Genomic DNA, 22555 nt, shown 5'->3' with positions numbered 1-22555 from the left:
CTGCCCCTCCCCTGCTTGTGCTCGCCCTCTCTCTCTCTCAAAATAAATAAAAAATAAAGTAAATATAAAAGGCAGTAAAATTTAATGCATTTTAGAAAACTACTATTAAAATGTCTAAATGTTATAAAAGGGCTTGCACATTTACCTATGATTAAAAACAAAAACAACCCCCAAAATTTATTGAATGAAAAGCAATGATCCTAAGGTTCATGATTATTTTATGCATTCTAATCAATTAATTAACAAACCCAGTCTTTTTGTAATGGCCCCCTGAGAAGGAGGACAATGACTCTTGGTGGCAATACGAAGAAAGCAAGGGAAGAAAGGGTAGCAGAACTTGGGAAAGTCTGTCAGAGTTTCTTCTTCTTTCAAATGAAACAAGTCACAAAGAGTTAGTTATAGAGAGAAGAGACAAGACTTATGCATGATTTGATCCAACTTAAAGAAAGGAGGTGGAAATGTAGAATAGCTGACCCAACAAAGACAGGCCTTAGTCACAAGATCACACGAAAACTAACATAAAAGGACAAGCAAGGGGCGCCTGGGTGGCGCAGTCGGTTAAGCGTCCGACTTCAGCCAGGTCACGATCTCGCGGTCCGTGAGTTCGAGCCCCGCGTCGGGCTCTGGGCTGATGGCTCAGAGCCTGGAGCCTGTTTCCGATTCTGTGTCTCCCTCTCTCTGCCCCTCCCCCGTTCATGCTCTGTCTGTCTCTGTCCCAAAAATAAATAAAAAACGTTGAAAAAAAAAAATTAAAAAAAAAAAAAAAAAAAGGACAAGCAAAAATTGCCTTCTACTATTTCTTCCCCACACCAAAGCACAAAAGTTCAGGTGATCCCCTTAGACACTAATGCCCAATAACTCCCTAAATCAACCAGGTTCTGAATATCACCCTGGACATTCCAAATGTTTAAATTCCCTTGAAAGCCTCATGACCATGAAGGTATCCCTCAGCGGGCACTGTTCCCCACCACCATCATATTTAATGTGTTTTCTTTTCTTTTCTTTTCTTTTTTTTTAAGGTTTATTTATCTTGAAAGAGAGAGAGAGAGAGAGAGAGAGAGAGAGAGAGCGTGCACATGGGAGAGGGACAGAGAGAGAGAAAATCCCAAGAACCACGGGATCATGACTTGAGCCAAAATCAAGAATCCCTTGAACCCACAAACTGTGAGATCATGACCTGAGCTGAAATCAAGAATCGGATGCCTAACCCATGGAGCTACCCAGGTGTCCCTATGTTCTCTTTTCCAAACTCACCCACCTCTACCTTTTTTCTCTGAACTTCACTTCTACCATTCCTACCTAGTACCTTCTCTTCCTCTCTGGATTATTCGTTTTCCCCTATTTTCACCATCGTACCCCTCTTTCTCCCTTTCTGTTCCAACCTGCTCTTTCCTCTCTCCCCTCTTCTTTGTCCCTTCCTCTTGAAATCTTTCTTTGACAATGGCTCCCATTCTTACTTGTACTGCCCAAAACTTTCTGTACCTACCCTCTCCTACCCTCTACATTCTACACCTAGAAGCTATTTCCTAAAGCCCCTCACATCTATGACCAAAGCAAAAACACCCCAAAATCTTAGAAAAGGTGAACATGGAGTTTAAACCAGTAAAATATATATTTTTAAAAATTGGTCATGCTACAAAATTTTTTAAACAATTTCAAGGTTGACCTGGAAAGTAGTAAGGAGGCCCACAAAACTTCAAATGGGCCTTTCCTGTTTCAGGGCCAGAAGTTCAGAATTTCTATAACATGAAAATGTATCTAAATCAGTCTTCTCATCTGTATTTCTAATCCTTTTATCATGGGTTCACCATCAAAGCCACAGGGACTTATGGATGAAAAAGATACCTTTCCCTGGTTCATTATTTAAACTCCTATTTAAAGGTACCTAAAGACAAGTGCTAGTATGTTCAAAAAAAAGCCTGAGGAAAGACATAAATAGCAGATATCTTAATTATTTACTGTCTCCGGTCATTTAAAAAAGGGGGGTGGGGTTTGTTTTTAGATTACAGAGTAAAACTGTTGAAAGCTTTTACTATGAAACAAAAATACTAACTAAAGCTTCAACTTCCTCCTAATCCCTTCTGAAAAGATTATTGCTTATAACATTATTATCCTTTGACTTTTCAATGGCATCAAAGTATGTCATGCTGGATAAGACAGTAAGACGAGAGAAATAACAAAGGACGTCCCTCTAAAGTGATACCACAAACCTCTCTCTGCTGGCAGTTCTCCCCTACTCCACTTGATTCCACTGTCTCATATCTTAAGAGACTGACAGAAAGAAGGTACCAGGAAATTATACAATCCTCATCTTCAACCTTACTTGCCTTTCTTACTGAACTGAACAGAGAGAAGGTTTTAGAAGGGTCCTTCATAATCTAGAAGGCAATTTTGATCTCTCACCCTTAAGAATGCTGCCTGTTTCTTCTATCTCCCTTGGCACTTCTGATTACTACTGGTGATTACTAGTATTACCACCAACAGTAATAGATAACTTTTCATTTTTGCTAGAAATTATGCTGATAAGCCCTTAATATGTATAATCTCAATGTAATCCTCAATTGGGATTTTTACCTATGAGAAACAGGGGGACAGAAAGCTTACAGAACTTGCTCCTCAAGGTCCTCAGCCAGTAAGTCAAGGAGTTCAGACTGAAACCTAGGTCTGAGTCTGAAGCCCAAATTCTTAACCATGACACAACCTTACCCAAAAAGGACCCTCTATGCCTCCATCCCACCTCTGGAAGTTCAAAGGCCCCCAGAGACCAGAAGACCACCAACACTATGTAAAAACCTGGACATCCACCCAAGGTTCTTCCTATCTTTTGTGTCTTTGCCTTACAGGGGAAGAAGGAGGTGGCCTCCCCATACTATCCCAGGGTAGAGTGCTAATCTGCTTCTTCCTAATTATATCTGGCTGAGAATATGGGTTTAAACTCTAGCACTGTGGAACTTGCTTAGAGCCTTGAGGGAGTCTGCTTCCTCTTTCTCCATCTCCACCTCACATCCTGGGTGAAGCCAATGGACCTAGAGGAGAATCACACACCAAGCCACAAAGCTCCAAGGTGAAACACAGCTCTTCCTCTCTGTGTCCCCAAACCCTGTGGGTGACATTCCTTTCAAAGGACCACCAAAATATCCTGTCACCGCTAGGTCTTCTCTTGTGTGGGAGAAAAAAGACTGAAAAAATGAGTTACTGTGGATTAGCCATTAGAAAGCTCCTGATGAGCTCCTGCTTTATCTTAGTTAAGACTTAATTAAATATTCATGCCTGGGACCCCTGGGTGGCTCAGTCGGTTAAGCTTCTGAATCTTGATTTTCGGCTCAGGTCATGAGCTCAGGGTTCCTAAGATCAAGCCTGGTGTAGGGCACCGTGCTGACGATGTGGAACCTGCTTGGGATTCTCTCTCTCCCTTTCTCTCCGCCCCTCCCCTGCTCATGCTCTCTCTCAAAATAAACACTGAAAAATAAATAAATATGCATGCCAGAGACTTCAAGCTCATACAGTGCTTTAGGAGGAGGAGAGAAGAATACCCAGAGGTAATCTTGTCATTTTTCTTAGCATGAAGCAGCCCAATAACAAATGCATATTTTGTACTAAAAAGTAGATTCTGAAACTGAAAGCAAAAACAGATGACTAAAATACATTTTATCTTTCCATAGAGGGAGAATCAAACTTATACCAAGGGGCAAGTATCAAATACAAAGAACAATAATGATTACTATTGATTGAGCAGTTGGTCTCTGCTCGGCTCTGTGCCAGATGCTTTACATACATTATTTCACCTAATCTTCATAATCGTGTAAAGTTCTTATTATAAGAGGAAATGGAGACTTAGGGACTCTACCACCAAAGCAATTATACAGCACTTACTGTGTGCCACACTCTGTTCTAAGCACCTTAAATATGCACATCTTGACTCATTTAATCCTCACAACAGCCCTATGCAGTGGTGATACTAACAGATGAACAAACTGAGGGAGAGAATCAAGTCACTTGCCCAAGGTCATACAGCAGATAAGTAAAGGTTTAAACCTAGGCCGAGGCTCCAACATCTGTGCTCTTATAGTCACTTTGTTTCACTATTTTGGGGGGCGTTTTTTCCTCCAACAAGAATGCAAACTCTTTGAGGACAGGGATCACTTTTCACACCCCACTTCACAATCAGTACTGTGAACCAGCTTAGGCAGGGACATCAGTATATAACTGAGCCTGGTGCAATACATGGAGGGGAGCTGACTGTTGGGAGCTCTCGCTGTCAGCTCCACTGCCCTGGCCCAGGCTCAGGTCCCCAGTTCCTCCCACATCAGCAGCCTTCAAAGTCTCCTAGCCAGCCCCTGTGGGTCCACTCTGGGCATATGTGAAGGCAGATGGTATAGATTGACAATGGTATAGATTAGATTCCTCTACTCCTCATCTCCAAACCATGGGAGAGCAAGCTCAGCAACAGGACTGCCACACCCCACTCCATTCCCTCCTTGCCCAATGTCCAGACCAGCTCAAAGCCCTCCCTCCTGCAAGTGACCTCAGAAGCCACCACTAACCAGAAGGTCAGCTTGCAACAGGGCACCTACCAACCTCCCTTGCCTACAGCAGAAAGAATAAAGCCTCTGATCTGACATCAAGGCCTCTTACAGGCTCCAGTTTACCGTTGGTTGATTTGTCTCCTATCTCCCCACCATCTACTCTTACCTGGGAGCCCCACCACATAGTCATTTACTCTTTTGACAGCTACATAGGGAGTAATCACCATATACCAGGGTCTCAGTTAGGAATTGGAAATACGGGTGAACTAGAGACACACAGTCTTGCCTCATGGAGCTCATCCATCCTGTTCCACCTTAAAAAAACCCCAGTTGTGATTCAAGGTTCAGCTTGAATGCCACCTCCTATGTCAAATCTTTGAAGATACCCCTCGTTTTAAGTATTTGGTGGACTGTGAGTTATGTCAAGTTTATAGTGGATTTAAAAATCACCTAAAATCCAAGTAAAAATACTGGCATAGCCAGGTGAGGAACATAAAATTCCAGATTAAAGATTAATAAGATTATCCTCATAGGACATTTCACTCTGAAATATGCAGAACGGTAAAGTTTAAAATAAAAATCTATGAAATCAATGATTCCTGGGGGGTAAAAAATCTGAGAAGGCAGAGCACCCTGAACCACTGTAACTTATAAACTGATTTTATCTTTCCCTCCCTGGCTATAGAGCTGTTCATCTCAAAAAAAAAAAAAAAAAAAAAAAAAATCAATGGCCTGCCTGTCTGTTTATCTCTGATATATGTGCTCAAGTCATCAAGTAACCTAGGAACACAGATTAAAAATAACGCGGCTTGCCTTAAGGTAGTGACACATATTCCAGAAACAGTGACCACTTGCTGGGAAGACAACGTGCCACAGGTATCTGAGCTGACAGCACAGCCAATGAGTTCTGACACCTCAGGAAAGAACACCAGCATCTTTGGAGATCACACGGGTACCTGTGATTCAAACTCTACCCAGGCCAACTGATACACCTCCTGATGATCTTGTACCACAGGAAAATAAGGGGATTACACCCAAGTGAAATTTTCAAATAACTAACACTTACTTTTAAATGCCAAAACATTAAAACATTAGCCATTTTACAAGACATATTGGACAAAATTTAACATTTTCTGGATGTCTAGGGTCATACTAAAGTGTGCTTGATACCAAACAGCCTCAGACGACTTCCTCTCCCCAGCACCTGCTGTAAGCAGCTTCCTCTCCTCAGCCTCAGCCCCACCTCCCCCTAACCAGCTGTATACCTAGGAAGAACTGAAAGGAAAAGTAGATAACTAAGCTTATGCAACACACCAGCTGAATTGAGACACAATTCTAAGCAAACACACTCTGGTCCCCTTTACAAGGGGGGTGGAGGCAGGAAAAGAACCCTAACACACTAAGCGCCTGTGGTGGGGAAGGCACCACCTCAATATTCCATCACCTCATTGAAACAAACCCAGAACATAGTCACACTGTCTCTACTTTAAGATAAGGTCCTGGCAAAGTTGTGGCTCACCCAAGGTCTCACAGATGGTGGTGGCAGGGTGGGGCAGGGTCCCAGCCTTCTGACTCCAAGGAGTGGCATCCTTCCACTACACCAAAGCTGAGTCATGGAGGAGTTAAGGCCTCGCCTGAAGACCCCAGTGCAGCTTAGAGGGCTCACCACAGTCCCCCAGAGTAAGGATTTCTTTAGTTCTAGAGAAATTCATTTCACCATTATACCATTTCACCTTCATCTGATCTTTTAGAAGGTAAAATTTATCAGGGCACCTGGGTGGCTCAGTCAGTTAAGCGTCCAACTCTTGATTTTGGCTCAGATCAAGACCTCATGGTTCGTGAGTTTGAGCCCCACATTGGACTCTGTGCTGGTGGTGTGGAGCCTGCTTGGGATTCTCTTTCCTTCTCTCTCTGCCCCTCCCCCACTCATGCTCTCTCTCTCCCTCTCCCTCTCTTTCTCTCTCTCCCCGACCCCCTCATTCCTTCTCTCAAAATAAACACATAAACTTAAAAAAAAAAAAACAACAAGAAGGTAAGATTTATTGGTTAAATGCAAATAATTACTAGTGTGAAGACAAATATCTCATACCAGACACAAGGACGCACCTTTTAGTCCTATGAGCAACTTAGATCTTAACTAGTTTTCATCAATAAACCTTAAGAATGCAGTCAACTGTTATTACACAAAAGAGGAGGCCATCCACCTAATGATCTAACAAAAATCAGTACTTCAATCATTATTTTAAGATTAAACAGTTGAACAAACTTGCCAAAGAGCATAGAAGTGTCAAGAAATGGAATTTTTCACAGGAAACTAAATAACAATTGTAAGAAAACCATAACTACAAGTTATGTTCCTTACATGAAGTTTTATCAAATCTCCGGATAAAACAGATAACAAATACCAGATCAAATATTTAATCTTATGCACAGTGAATAAAGTTGTTTTTTTTTAAATATCTACCTTTTTTTTTTTTTTTTTAGAAAGAGCAAACAGGGAAGAGGAGCAGAGGGAGAGAGAGAATCCCCAGCAGGCTCCATGCTTAGTATGGATCCCATGACCCCATGACTTCAGAGAATAAACTTTTTAATCTGAATCTTTAAAAATGTCGAGTAACTGCAAAAAACATATATATGTATGAGAAACACCAGCATCCAGTCCCATTCAGTTGAAGATGCTCTTATGATTTCTTTGACCTCTGCTTTTATTCATAGAAAAAAAGTTTATTTTAAGAAATAAACATCTAAAGCTTTACCAAAATGCAATACTAATTTTCACTTTTATATTTTGATTATTCCCTGCAAAAATAAAGTGGCAACCTAAGTTCTTTCCAAGCCCACATACAGGATATACCCTAACACTACAAAATCATCTTTTCTAAAAAGTGCACTCATTTTGGACTCATAGCTTTATTCTTTGCCACTGTTTATTAAGCAAGCAACCTACTAGTCTGATAAGCTTGATAATTTCCCCCTTATCATCTTGAAATAGAATGAAATAGTTATAAAACCTAATCTTCCCCTGTATTTCCTTGGATTTGTGCCCAAAGAGCTATATCTGTCTAGAGTAAAAGTCTAGAGTGTTTCATTTTTGTTATTACCATTAGGCTATCTTAAGAAATATCTTATCCAAACAAAGAAGGGAGATATACCCTAAATTCCATCATCCGTGGGCTTCCAAGCCTTTGGCTCGACATAACTCCTTGAGAAGCCCCAGGTACAAACTAATCTGGACCTTGCTCACCAAGTAAGTAAAAGAATCTCTCTCAGAACATTCCCAAAATATCAAACAGGTTCATGGAAGAATGAAATTCCCTGGCCCCAACACTATCTTACAACGTTTTTGTCACAGTCTGTATACAATCCAGGTGTCCAAATCTTGGTGGCACGATGAGTCCTACCTACCCATTAATTTGATACATATTTTTATTAAGGAATACACACTTCTCCACTCCTTTTAAATCCATTTAATGAAGGAGACAACACAACTTGCAGGAGGTTGTCTATTTTTTAGCTGAAAGGTAAAAACTCTTGTCTCAACTGTTCATAAGGGAAACATTAAGAAAGTTAGCATCATGAAAGGAGGAAAACTTTAACTGTTAAGTCTAGTTTAGGTCCAAGACCCACAGCCCAAGACCTGAATTTCTTTCCTTCCCACATCATTTTAATAGTTGAAATTCTTTCCTCCTTAATCAAACAGTACAAACTGGTTTGTACTTTGTTACCACTGTGCTTTCTACAAAGGTTAGAAGCTTGAGAGGGATAGATTCCTTTATTTTCCTGAAAAGACTATGATTTTTGTATGATAATGACATTTAAAAAAAAGTACCCAGAAGCAAAAAGTCTGATAAGGCCTGCCCAGGTTAAAAAGGAAGCTTCTACTGAAGGCCAGGCCCAGCAGCCCACAATGGGGCTGACCCAGTGTCTGTCAGTTCTGAACCTGTCATAGTAATTTGTTGTCCTTGGGGAGGGAACCTGGAGGTAGGGAGCTTCTCCTCCCAAACTGAGGAGGTAAGACATTAAGAGAAGGTTTACATGTGCAGGTGGTTTCAATAAAACCTGCCTGCCATCTTCTACTCCACCAAATATCCTACAATGACTACTCACACTCACCAAGGACCCAGAAATCATGAAAGGCCAGTTGTAAGCTCATCAGAGAAGGCTCCCTAGGCATCCAGGGCTCATGATGTCTGTCCTAACCCTTGCTGGGAGCTAGCCCTTGGAGCACCCCAGAATCTTTCCCCAAACCAGATGCTAGAAGCCATGAGCAGAATCCAGTAGGTTTCTGAGACATGCTTTTGGTCCTATGACATAGCCAATATGAGAAAGGGAACCGTGTCACAAAGCAGAGACAGACACACAGCATTTGCCCAGGCTCAGACCTCCTTCTGTGTCCTCTTCTGTGCCTCTCTCGCTGTCCTGGAAGTGGCTGACCCTCCTGCTGCTTCCACTGCAACTCAGGAAGACGAACATTTCCAACTTTTTTAAAAAGGCCCTCTTACACACAATTCTAGAACTACAGAGAAGCAAGTTCCTGAAAGAATGCCTGAATGGGAGACACAGCACAAAGGAGGCCCCGGCTCTCTCATAGACATCATGCAAAATGAGTCATTTCATCTCCGTTTGCTATTGCTGGTGCTGCTGCTGTCCTTGTTCAGAGTAAATGAGTAAGGCAGATGGATCCACATGGATCTGTGGACACTGGACGTGTAACACAGGAAAGGTGCAGTCCAGTGTGAATGCCTGCTGCTTCCACACACACTGGCTCCTTCCGTAGAAGAGCAAGAAAGGCTCCTCCCAACGTCTATGTAGTTGCAGGGGAGAAGGAGGTCAGGGGAAATACTGGGAAGGGAAGAAAACAGAGCTATTGAAAACAAAAAATGGCAAGTGTGTGTGTATGTGAAAATTCTCAACTCAACCAGCTCCTCAATAGTTCCCCAAGAGGCAGGGACTCTGCCCTATGATTTGATCCCAAAGAGAAATTACTCAGGACAAGATCTATCTTCCTTCCCTCTAGTTCCTTCTTCTGGCTGATTCAAATGGATTCTCAGGTACAAAGCAAATCTCAGGAGAGAAAGCTTCCACTCTCTCCCTGATTCTCTTGCTCTCTAAGAGGAACTTAAGGAGAAATGCCCCAACCACTCCTCAAAGTTTCAGATGCCTCTGCTTCTTTCTTCCCAACTCTCCATGCAGAGCGTGGCAATTTACTCCTCGGGGCATCAGGTCCAGATCATCCCTAATGTCACATAAACATGACTCCATGAGGCCAAATTCAGGACTCTTTCTAGCATATCCTGCCATTAGGTATTGCCTACCTGGCAAGTACTGAAGTGGACTCACTTAGGACAGCTAAATACCTCTTACCTCCCATTTTCTCCCCAACAAATTGTCAGATGACTTATACCCCTGTCAGGCTAAAGGCAATGTTTCTCAGCCTTGGCAATACTTGACATTTTGAGCTGGATAATTTTCTATTGTGGGGGACTATCCTGTGTGGTGTACTATGTTTAGAACATCCCTGATCTCTACCTACTAGATTCCAGCAGTAGCCACTGCCCCACCCCACCTTGTGACAATCAAAAGTATCTAAATGTCACCTGGGGGCAAAACCACACACACCTGCCCCACCCATGTTAAGAACCACTGGCTTAAGATATCACCTCTGCATACTCACTTTATAAAGCCTCATATTCTTAGAGGGAGAAGTAAGACATGAATAGCACTACTAAGGACTAAGAGTTTGGTATGAGTTAATCTACGTTCTGAGAGGAGTACAGACTGATAAGGGTATGACCACACTGAGAGGGCTCAACCTTAGGCGGGGCTGAGGTCGGGGATGGGAATGGAGGATGCTGCCAACAGGAAATGGTACAAAAAGGAAGAGCTGACCCACCATTCACAGTATAGGACTTGAAGCTGCCCTTTCCCCTATTTATGAGGGAATGGAACTTAAGTCTCTGTCTTATCCAAGGAGTATAGACTTGACACTGTAAGAAGTTACAAAACTTCAAAGACTGAACCTCACCGAACACCATGACCAAAGAGTCAAACTCAACCTGGCCAATAAAATGAAGCCAAAAATCCCACCATTTCTGCCTGAGGAATGTCTCTAAGAGCACTTGACAAGTGCCCTGGTGCTCCACATATTAAAACTGGAATAGTTGAGACACATGCCTATGACGTGGAATGATTCAGGGACTCAGGACCACACTGAAAAAGCAACCAACAATTATTATTCTAGGCAATCCGGATGACAGACCAAGAATAAAGCATGGTTCCTGCCCTCAAGTTGCTGACAACCAAGTGGGGAAAAGAAGAGATTACACATTCACCAATATGCACACGGTCTAATAGCAGCAGCTAAGGTTTACTGGAAGCTCACAAAGTGCCAAATGGTATGCAAGGCATTTTATATTCATTATCTCTTTTAATTCTTACAAAAGCCCTTCAACATAGGGAGCTACTATCCCTATTCCATAGCCAAAAAAACAAACAAAAAAAAAACAAAGCAAAAAAACAAAAAAAAAACCAAAAAACAAAAAACAAAAAACAAAAACAATCTGAGGTTCAAAGAGACTAGGTGACTTGCTCAAAGTCATACAGCTAATCCACAGTGGAGTTGGGATTCAAAGACAGATATCTTCCATTTCAGACTCCCTTGACTCAATGTAAAAGACCATAACCCTGCAGGAGCACACAAGGGCTAGAGTGCTGGGGACTTGTAGACCACTGGAATTCTCAAAGGAAAGCCAAGCACTGTTGACAAAGGAGAAGAAAAAGCACTTCCAACGCAAAAAGTTCTTTAAAAATTAGCTCCATATCTCACACAGTAGCCTAACCAACTACTGGAAACACTACTGCCCACAAGGGAAATCAAAGTCTTTCCTTAAAAGGATTCAGGGCTTGGAGTGAGAGGGGTGCTGTACGCAGGAACGGATGAAGGTCAATAACTGCTCCTTTTTCTTCCAAAGATGAGTACTGCCATTTTTACTGGGTTTAAAACTTTGCCTTTCTTTTCACAACCATACCTGTCACTCCAGGTCAGTGACTCTTCATCCTGTGGACTCCTCTGAGAGTCCAGTGAGTGAGATGCATCCACTTCCCAGAAAAACGCACATGCACGTGTCCTGTGGCATGCCATTCGAAGAGTGCTTAGAAAACTTTTACACATTATGAGGTCAGAAGGATAGGAATACCTAATTGGCCCTAGGTTTGGATTTCACTTTTTCAGGCATCTTCATCTTAATGATCCATCTACTCCTCCCAAAGCAGGTTTGTACTGGACTGATGAGGGACTGGCCAATGTGGTAAGAGATTCATTCCAATGATTCTTCATTGCAGTAGCTAAGGTACATCATGAACTACACATACAATTAATTTTTTCTCCTGGACATTGCCTTATTAATTAATTATATTTTGAACGTGACTCCTGTCATGGCCTTAAAAATGACCAAGGAAGGTCCTGCTTTGGTATGACGGCATCTGATGCCTTCACGACTCACATCAGCAGTCAGCCAGCAAGGCAAATGGCTCACACACATGAGCAGGGGCTCGACGCGTCACTCCAATGACTCTGGCCCAGATGAACTGCTGCTCCCCCTGGGCAACTCCTAGCTTTACAGGCAGAGCAAGAACATACAAGTCTGGTTTCCAAAATGCTTAATGGCAATTACACTGGGTTGGTGATTCACTAAGCAGTACAGGATGTGCCCAATTATACACTCTATTTTTTTCCAATCTTATTTCATAAACTTCAATTTCACAAGAACATAGATTCTCCATCCAAACACAATTATCCAACTTGAACAACTGAAATACTAGTCATCCTCAAAATTCTCTTTGGAAGTAGGGGTATACAAGGCATCATTTTAGTAAGCATTTGAATACTTTAGGTTGTGTCATTCATTCAAACATTTAAGTACCTACATTTTGGATATCACAGAAGGTTGCAGGCACAGAGGGAATCATTTGCTGAATGTCAGTAATAAAGCAGTATGCAATAAAGACAGTAGTTATATCAAATAAACCAAACTTTTATCAAGTAAAATCATTAATAGTATTTTGTTCTCCCCTAATCCCACCCCAGATTAAAGACTACAACTTGAACTTTTTTATAATAAGCTGCCAAGAACAGCTGCTATTGAAGAATAAAATTCTTATTATAAACAAATTATTAGCTCATTCCAAGATACATATCAAAGAGGTATTCTAATCCTCAGACTCAGAAACATGACTTAATACAAACGATTCCAGCTCCTCCAGAAAAGCATCATGTCTTTAAACACACACAATCCCTTCCATCTATAAAGTGCTATGGAAAAAATACAGGGGCCCTATCTGCAAAAAACAGTTAACTTTAATTTTTATGGGAAACATCTACATCCCACATGAAATAAACTGAGGTCACTTATCATCATATATTTTCCTCCTAAAGAAACTGTCACCCTCCTATTTAAGGAAAGGGCAGACAAAAAACTATGTACTGTTAAATGTGTTAAGAAAAAATGTTTCACACATAAAAACAAATCAAAAGGCAGCATGAAGTCATGTAAGACCTCTAAGAAAGTAATTAGTCAATGATGCTGTGTGTTTCTAGACTCCTGAGTACAAGCACGGTCTGTTTTTCTGACCCCAAAAATATAACGAAAGGATTTAATTAACTTAAAGATTTAAAAGAGGACACTGTTAGAACTGGGCTTAGGAAATGAACCATGCTTTCAGGCAAAGAATGTTACTTAACTCCTCTGCTCCAAGAATGATCTGTGAAGATTCCCTACGACTCCATGCAAGCTTTGTCCTGTAATTTAACCTGTAGGGAACCCAGACAGGCTTAGGAAATGAGGCCCCAAGAAGGCAGTGACTTGTCTTAGCTTGGCATGTACAGAAGACTCATTTGTAAGGCTTTGCAACCAAGCTTAAGTGAGATTTAGGAGTAAGACACGCCAAATTAAAACTCTTAAGGACCATTAATCACACCCTCATGACTTCAGATACAGCAGTACAACATATGCTTATGTAGGTCTGGTCTTTATTCTTAATCAGAGGTATTAGCTTCCTACTGCAACAGCCTATAGGAGGAACTGTTTCAAAAGTGGGGCAAGCATGGTTCAGCCCATTCATTATTTTAAGTAATTAAATAATACATATATGGCTATGAAATTTTTGTTATTCTTGGAGACAAACAAACAGATGGCCAGTGAGGAAATGAGATCAACTTTACAGCTGAGAATATACTATATTCTACTCCCAGTTTCTGAATGTCAAAGCCTGAGAGATAAATCCAAGAATCTAACTGGTAACCAGAATAGCAAAATTATTTTTATTTCATTTGTTTGGCATACTCCAACTGTTAAGAGGTAGGAAAAAAAAAAAAAAAAAGAGGTAGGAATAAGAGGGGTGCCTGGGTGGTTCAGTGGGTTGAGTGTCCGATCTGGTTCAGGTCATGATCTCATGGTTCATCACATCGTACCCCACACTGGGCTCTCTGCTGTCAGCACACAGCCCACTTCAAATCATCTGTCCCTCTCTCTCCCTGCCCCTCCCCCACTTGTGTTCTCTCTCAAAAATAAACATAAAAAAAAAGTACGAATACAAAATAATGCCTAGCACAGCACCAAGTACTCTGTGGATATTTAATAAATATTACTTGGATGACTAAAAGGGGCAATTTTTCCAACAGTGACTACTGTATTGAAAATCACAAATGCCCTAAGTTACAAAGTAAAGGTACCATTTCTGTAGTATACATGCAGAATGTCTCCTGCCTTGGCTTCACAGGTAACACTAACTCTTTTTCTTCTCCCTATATATATAACAAGCTCTACTTTAAATGGTTAATACAGCAGCATGCTTTGGCACTGACATCGCATTTATCATGGATTTCAGCTATGATGGAGTAACAGTTAGAAAACCAGACAGAATATATGAAACAATTATTTTCAGACACTGGACAACAGGCAGTGTAGGACTTAATTCCTGAGGAGAGTGAAACAAATGAGCATGTCCTATGATTGCCTGATCATCGCAGTTTCCAAGCCACAACATAGAGAAAGGAAAACTCAGAGTGTGGCAGTCATACTGAGTTGAGGGGGGCAGAGATCAGGATTCAGGGAGGCCAAGCTGGCTAGAATTGGCAAGGCAGCACACCTGAAAGGAGGGAGCAGTGCAAAGGTCCTTTAGAATCTCAGGCTGAGTTCTTTGTGAGAGGAGACCACTTAAAGTCAGGGAGAAAAGCACCGAAAACAGTTGGTCTAAGTCCCAGAGCTCAAAAAGAGCTAGGAATAGTTCATGTTTTCACCAACAAAAGCAGAAATAATTCATAATACTCACGCCATCAGATAAAATCCTCAGAAGAGTTTTGTTTTAGAACTGGAGCTAAATCATCCCTAAACTAATGGCTGCTCTGGACCTATCCTAATAAAGCCCAACAGCTGGCTTAAAAAATGATACAACTTATTTCCAGTAACTTAACTGCATGCCAGAACTAAGTCCAGTACTATTTAAGGGAATACAACAAAATCTAGCACCCAAGAACAGTATCCAAGTAAAATTTATCAGGCATGAAAAGGAAGAGGAAATTATGACTCATAACTAGGAGAAAAACCAATCAATAGAAACAGACCCAGAAATGACAAGAGATGATGGAATTAGTAGACAAGGGCATTAAACAGGTTATTATACTGGTATAGCTTCTTTGGAAAAACAGATAGTTCCTCAAAAGGTTATACATAGAGTAACCATATGACCCAGCAATCCCACTCCTAGGCAAATACCCAAAATAAAAATACATGTCCACGGAAAAACTTGTACATAAATGTTCACAACAGCACTATTCATAATAGCCCCCAAATTGAAACAATCCAAATGTCTATCAACTAATGAATAAAACGTGATATATCCATACAAGTAGAATATTATTCAACCATAAAGAGAAGTACTGATACATATTACAACATGGATGAACCTTAAAAGCATTATGCTAAGTGAAAAAAAAACAGATACAAAAGACCATGTATCATATGATCCCATTTATATGAAATTTGTTGAATAATCAAATTTATAGAGACAGAAAGTAGATTAGTGGTTGTGTATGCTGGAGAGGAGCAATACAGAATGGGGACTAATGGGTAAAGAGTTTCTTTATGGGGTGATGAAAATGTTCTAAAATTAGATTGTGATGATTGCACAACTCTGTTAATGTACTAAAAGCATTGATTTATATACTTTAAATGGATAAATTACATGCCAATGTGAGTTATGTCTCAATACAGTTGTTAAAAAGTTATTCTAAATATATTCCAGGTAGAAAAAGGAAGCAGAGAAGGGATAGATAAAAAAACAAATCCAGTGGCACTTTCAGTAAAGAAAAATGTAATATCTGAAATAAAAAAATATACTGGATGGGATTAACAGTGGATTAGACATTGCAAAAGATCAGTAAACTTCAACACACAACAACAAAACTATCCAAAATGAAGCATAGAGAGCAAAAAAGACTGAAAAACAAGTTAAAAGAGTATCAGTGACCTGTGGGAAGACAACATTAAGCTATCTAACATATCTGTAATTAAGGTCAAGAAGAAGAGAGGAAGAGGACAGGAAAAAAATAATTGAAAAATAATAGCTAAAATAATTTTTTTTTTTTTGCTAAAAACTATAATCCCACAGATCCAAGAAAACTTAAACCCCAAATAGAATAATATAAAGAAAACCACACAAAGGCAAATCATATTAAAATTAGTGATAAAGAAGAAAAATTATAAGCAGTCAGAGAAAAAGACACAATAAAAGAAGATAAAGAATACAAAAATACTAACCAAAAGGGACACATGCGCTCTTATGTTTATAGCAGCATTACCTAGAGTAGCATTATCTAAAAATTATGGAAATAACCCAAATATCCATCAATTGATAAAGATGTGGCATATATATACACAATGAAATATTACTCAGCCATAAAAAAGAATGAAGTCTTGCCATTTGCAATGACATGGATGGAGCTAGAGAGAGTATTACACTAAACAAAATAAGTCAGTCAAAGACAAACACTATATGATTTTTACCCAAATGTGGAATTTAAGAAACAAATGAGCAAAGGGGGGGGCGGGGGGGGGGGGGAGAGAAGAGCAAACCAAGAAACAGACTCTTAACTATAGAGAACAAACTGATAGTTACCAGAAGGTGGCCAGGAAGATGGGTTAAATAGATAATGGGGATATTAGGAGTGCACTTGTTGTGATGAGCACCAGGTGAGGTATGCAAGTGTTGAATCATTATACTGTACACCTGAAACTAATATTGCACTATGTTAATTAACTGGAATTTCAATTAAAACTTTTAAAAAAGGAATAAAGATAGAATGAGAGCAAAGTGCTTTTCATAAACTATTAAGACAGAAGACAATGGAGGAACACCCTTAATAAGGGAACAGAAAAACCATCATCCTAGAATTCTATACCTAGTAAAACTGTCTTTCAAAATTGAAGACAAAATAAAGACTTTCAGACAAACAAAAGCTGAGAGAATTCACTGCCAGCAGAGCGGCCCTGTAAGAAAGGTCATAAGAAAGTTCTTCAAGCAGAAAGAAATGCTATCAGATGGACATCAAAGGAATGAAAAGCCAGAAATTATCAATACATGGATAAATAGAGATTTTCTTCCCTCATTTTTAATCTTTTTAAAAGACAAGGACCATTTAAAGCAACCTAGTAATATATCGTTTATAACATGTTTATAACATGTAGACATAAAATAGAACTAAGAGTAGGAAGGGAGAAATGGCAGCATGTTATTTTAAGGATCTTACATTCTACATAAAGTCTTATTTGGAGACTGACTATAATTGGTTAAACATGTAAAACACTAGAGAAACCATTATAAAATAACAAAGGGATGTGGCTAATATGCTAGGTAAATGGTATTCATTGAAACAATAACTACTTAATAGAAGGCAGGAAAAGCACACAAAAACACACAGGACAAATAGAAAACTAACAACAAGATAGTAGATTTAAACCTAAACAAATCACAATTACATTATATGAAATGGTCTTTTTAAAAACCCTCCTAACAAAAGGCAGAGAGTGTCAGACTGGATTAAATAATAGCAACAACAAAAACAAGACCCAACTAATTATATGCTGCTTATATACATACATACATACAAAGATTAGTTGTGTCTAAACACAGAGATAGGTTATAAGTGTAAGGAGGGTAAAAGAGGTACCATACAAATAGTAATCGAAAGAAAGTTAAAGTAGCTTATTAAACAAAAGTAGCTGGAGTGGTAGTGGTACTATATTACCTTTATTATACAGATTTTTAACAAAGAATATTGCCAGGATGAAGAGGGACATTCCATAACAAAGGAGCCAATGTATCAAGAAGATATAGAACGATCTGAAATGTTTATCTGCCAGCAATAGAATTTCAAAATACATGAAGCAAAAAGAGAACTGAAAAAAGAAGTAGACAAATCCACAATTACAGCTGGAATTTCAAAATTCATTTCACAGTAATTAATATAACAAGCACTCACCAAATGAAGTTGACCCCCTTGACCTAACTGGCATTTATAGAACACACACCCAAAAATATATATATTCTTTTCAAATATACATAAAACATTCACCAAGACAGACCAAATTGTAGGCTATAAACAAGTCTCCATAAATTTTTAAGAAGGCTGAAATTATACAAAGTAGATTCTCTGACCACAAAAGGATTAAGTTAGAAAATAATAATAGAGGGGCACCTGGCTTGTCAGTCTGTAGAGCCTGTGCAACTTTTGATCTTGAGATCATGAGTTCAAGCCCTATGTTGGGGGCAGAGGTTGCTTACACACATACATACATACATACATACATACATACACAAAATCTGGAAAATCCTCCACATATGTGGAAATTAAATAATTCATTTCTAAATAAACCATAGATCAAAAAAGAAATCACCAGCTAAATTGGAAAGTATTTTCAGCCGAAAGTAAAAAACAAACATTGTTATATGTAACCAAAGCAGTTGCTTGAAGGAAATTTATCTTTTAATATTTGTATTAGGAAAGGAGAGTCTCAAATAAATGGTCTAACCTTCCATCCTAAGTTACCAGAAAAAGAGCAAATTAAACCCATAACAAGCAGAATGAAAATAAAGAGCAGAAATTAATGAAACTAAAAACATAAAAACAACAGAGAAAAATCAATGATACCAAATGCTGATTCTTTGAAAAAGTCAATAATCACATGGCTCTAGCCAGAATAAGGGAAAAGACAGAAAACAAATTATCAATATCAAGAATGAAAACAAAATCCCTACAGGTCATACATATATTAAAAGGATAATAAGAGAATAACATAAACACCTCTATGTTCATAAATTTGACAACTTAAATGAAATGGACAAATTTCTAGAAAGGCACAAACTGTCAAAACTCACTCCAGGAAAAATTTAAAAACCAACAGCCTCACTATTTAGTAAATAAATTGAATCGGTAATTAAAAACCTTACAAAGAAAACTCCAGGCTCTTAAGGATTAACTGTTGAATTCTACCAAACATTGAAGGGAAGGAAAGATAATACAAATTCTACCAGAAAACAGAAGAAAGAACAATTTCCAACTCATTTTGAGACTACCATTACTCTGATTACTAAAACCAGACAAAATATTAAAAGGAACTTATAGATCAATATCCCTCATGAAGACAGACACAAAAATCCTTAACAAAAACTTAGCAACTTGAATCTAGCAACACAAAAGGTAACATGTTATGACAAAGTCAGATACACTCCAGCAATACCAGGTTGGTTTAACATTGAAAATCAATGTGCTTCTTCACATTAAAAGATTAAAACAAAATACAACAAAACTCTTATAACTGAATAGTATGAACACAAATATTCCTATTTTTGAAAAAGGCAGGTTTCAACACTTGACCAAAGATATACAAATCAGAAATAAGCACATAGAAAGATGCTTAACATTATTAATGAAGCAAATGCAAATTAAAAGTATAAGATATCTACCATTACACACTCAATACATTCTACAGTGGATAAAAGTAAAATGACTGACAAACCATTCAAATGTTGGAGAGGACGGGAAACAACTAGAACTCTCCTATACTGCTGGTTTGGTGGTCTGGCAGTTTGGCAGTTTCTTATAAAATTAACATGCACTGTACATATGACCCAGCAATCCTATTCCTAGGGATTTACCCCCAAGAAATGGAAAAATGTATCCCCAAAGACTTGAATGTGAATACTCCAAGCAACTTTATTCATAATAGTAAAAAAAAAAAACACAAAACAACAACAACAACAAACTGGAAATAACCCAAAAGTCCATCTACTGATAGATAAATGGATAAAATATTCTGCTCATGGAATATTCACAAAATGGAATGTTTCATAGCAATTAAAAGGAATGAACTGACACAAGACAGGAATGAATCTCATATGCATTATTCTAAGTGAAAGGAGCTAACACAAAAAGCTACATACAGTATGACACCATTTATATAAAATTCCAGAAAAGGCAAAAGCAGCTCAGATGTTGCCAGGGGCCAAAAGCAGGGGGAGGGGAATGGCTGGAAATGAGTACAAGGGGTGGTGATGAAAATGTTTGAAATGCTTTACATCATGACTGTGATGTTACACAACTGTACACCTTTATCAAAACTCACATTCTGCACATAAAATGGCAAATTTTATTACATTCAAATTATACCATTCAATAGATTAATTTTTTCCCCTCAGGTTAATTTCAAAATAAATCACCATGGTTTCTGTTTGCTTTTAAAGATTTTAAGTAATCTCTACACCCAACACGGGACTCAAACTTGTAACCCTGAGATCAAGAATCTCATGGTCCACTGACTGAGCCAGCCAGACGCCTCATAATTGTTTTTTTCTTTTTTAAGAAATAATTTTAGGGGCACCTGGGTGGCTCAGTCGGTTAAGCGTCCGACTTCGGCCCAGGTCATGATCTTGCGGTCCGTGAGTTTGAGCCCCGCATCGGGCTCTGTGCTGACAGTTCAGAGCCGGGAGCCTGTTTCAGATTCTGTGTCTCCCTCTTTCTCTGACCCTCCCCTGTTCATGCTCTGTCTCTCTGTGTCTCAAAAATAAATATACGTTAAAAAAAAAATTTTTTTTTTAAGAGATAATTTTATTTCGTTGTAAGATTATCCAAATGCTTCGAACAGCAGGATTGTAAGAAAAAGGTCTTCATCCTCCTTGGATCACAAATGGGGGGGGGGGCGCAGGGGGGCAGGCAGGGGAAGTAACAAAAATCCAAAAAAAAAAAGTAAAAAGCATAAGGACAAGAAACATGTGGGGGTTGTCCTCTGAATTGTTTAAACTGCACCTATAGGTTTCAGATTTTGCCAGCTCTTACCCCTATCACATATCTACTTGTAAAGGCCACAGAATGGAAATGTGTTCTCACTCGCTCTCGCTCTCGCTCTCTCTCTCTCTCTCTCTCTCTCTCACACACACACACACACACACACGTCAGTCCTTTACTTTTTTTCCTCTTTGACTCAGAGCACAAAGAAGAGGCTCAGCCTATTGAGCTGAGAGGTCCAGTCTCATGACTCATTTGTACACACGAACACGGAATCCTCTGCTCAATTCTATTGCATTTCTTGTAGCCAAATTTCCCTGTAGCTAGTTTACTGTGAGTTCCTAGTCAGGAGTCCACAGTTAGAACCTTAGCAATGTACAGAACACTTAGATGCATTCCTCTTATTTTAAAATTATAAAAACAGGGACACCTGGATTGGCTCAGTCAGTTAAGCATGTGACTTTGGTTCAGGTCATAATCTCACAGTTCATGGGTTTGAGCCCCGCATTGGGCTCTGTGCTGACAGCTCAGAGCTTGGAGCCTGCTTCACATTCTGTGTCTCCATCTCTACCTCTCCCCTGCTCACGCTCTGTCTCTCAAACATAAATAAGTATTTTTAAAAATTATATTAAAATAAAGTGAAATTATCGGAGTGCCTGGGTGGCTCAGTCGGTTAAGCATCTGACTTCGGTTCAGGTCATGATCTCACGGTTTATGAGTTTGAGCCCTGCATCAGGCTCTGTGCTGACAGTTCAGAGCTCAGAGCCTGAAGCCTGCTGCAGATTCTGTGTCTTCCTCGCTCTCTGCCCCTCCCCCACTCATGCTCTGTCTTTATCAAAAATAAATGTATAAAAATAAAATAAAATTATAAAAACAATAACTATAAATTATAGAATATTAAAATAAAGGGAAAAAATAACAAGTGCTCTCCAACAAAGAAATAGTTAAATAAATTATAAATCCATCCACTTCTTGTCCTCTTAAAGCAATAAACTATAAAGCCTATGCATAGATAAAAACAAAACACAGAAAACAAAGAACAGAAAATCTCTTAATGAACCTAAATCAATAGCTCATGTGCAAATGACCAAATCTGCAAGGAACACCTAAATTAAGAAGGATTATAACAGGTCTTCTCCAACTTTTTTCTTTTTAAAAGTGTATGTATGTGCGTATATATATATATATATATATATTTTTTTTTTTTTTTTTTCATCAAATACGCACATCTTCTGAGTTTAATGAAAGGACTCTAGCCTAGGGAAAAAGCAGCCAGGTCAAATTAAAGCCTCTAGGCACATTACCTGCATGTATATACATGCTGTCAGGTACTAAGCTACAACAGAAGGACCATGATGTACACCACTAAAGGGGTGTGACATGAAGAAACAGCCAAGTAAGAACAACACTGCTTTCCAATTTAAGAGATCACTTTGTTGTCCCAATGTGGCTGACCCAGAAACACAAATACATTCACCCTACGGTGATCCATAGCATTAGACACAGTGAGAAACAAATTCACTTGCCTGTTATTTAGCCTTCTGTCCTCTCCTTCTTAATAATACCATCTTCAATCTCAATACTCTACTGTCAACACCACCTTAAAAGTAGTAGACAGGACAGACAGTATTTTGGCTAATGTTAAAACTAAAGAGATCAAGACCCAGAGCTTTATCATATTCACTCCACT

General features: G+C 39.1%; 1 protein-coding gene and 1 long non-coding RNA gene across 2 annotated transcripts in view; both read right to left on the bottom strand.

Annotated features, from left to right (window-relative positions):
• FOXO3 (forkhead box O3) overlaps positions 1-22555 on the bottom strand; it is a 125991-nt gene that overhangs the window by 55399 nt on the left and 48037 nt on the right. The window lies entirely within an intron of this gene.
• Positions 1045-22555, bottom strand: part of LOC125938772 (uncharacterized) — a 35956-nt gene continuing 14445 nt past the window's right edge. Inside the window, exon 2 of the long non-coding RNA XR_007462808.1 lies at positions 1045-22465. This is a non-coding gene — a long non-coding RNA (uncharacterized LOC125938772). The remainder of the gene's footprint in view (positions 22466-22555) is intronic.

The sequence above is a fragment of the Panthera uncia genome, assembly GCF_023721935.1.
Source record: "Panthera uncia isolate 11264 chromosome B2 unlocalized genomic scaffold, Puncia_PCG_1.0 HiC_scaffold_24, whole genome shotgun sequence".
Taxonomy (NCBI): domain Eukaryota; kingdom Metazoa; phylum Chordata; class Mammalia; order Carnivora; family Felidae; genus Panthera; species Panthera uncia.
The sequence above is the reverse complement of the archived record's forward strand: the minus strand, read 5'-3'. Positions and strand labels throughout refer to the sequence as shown.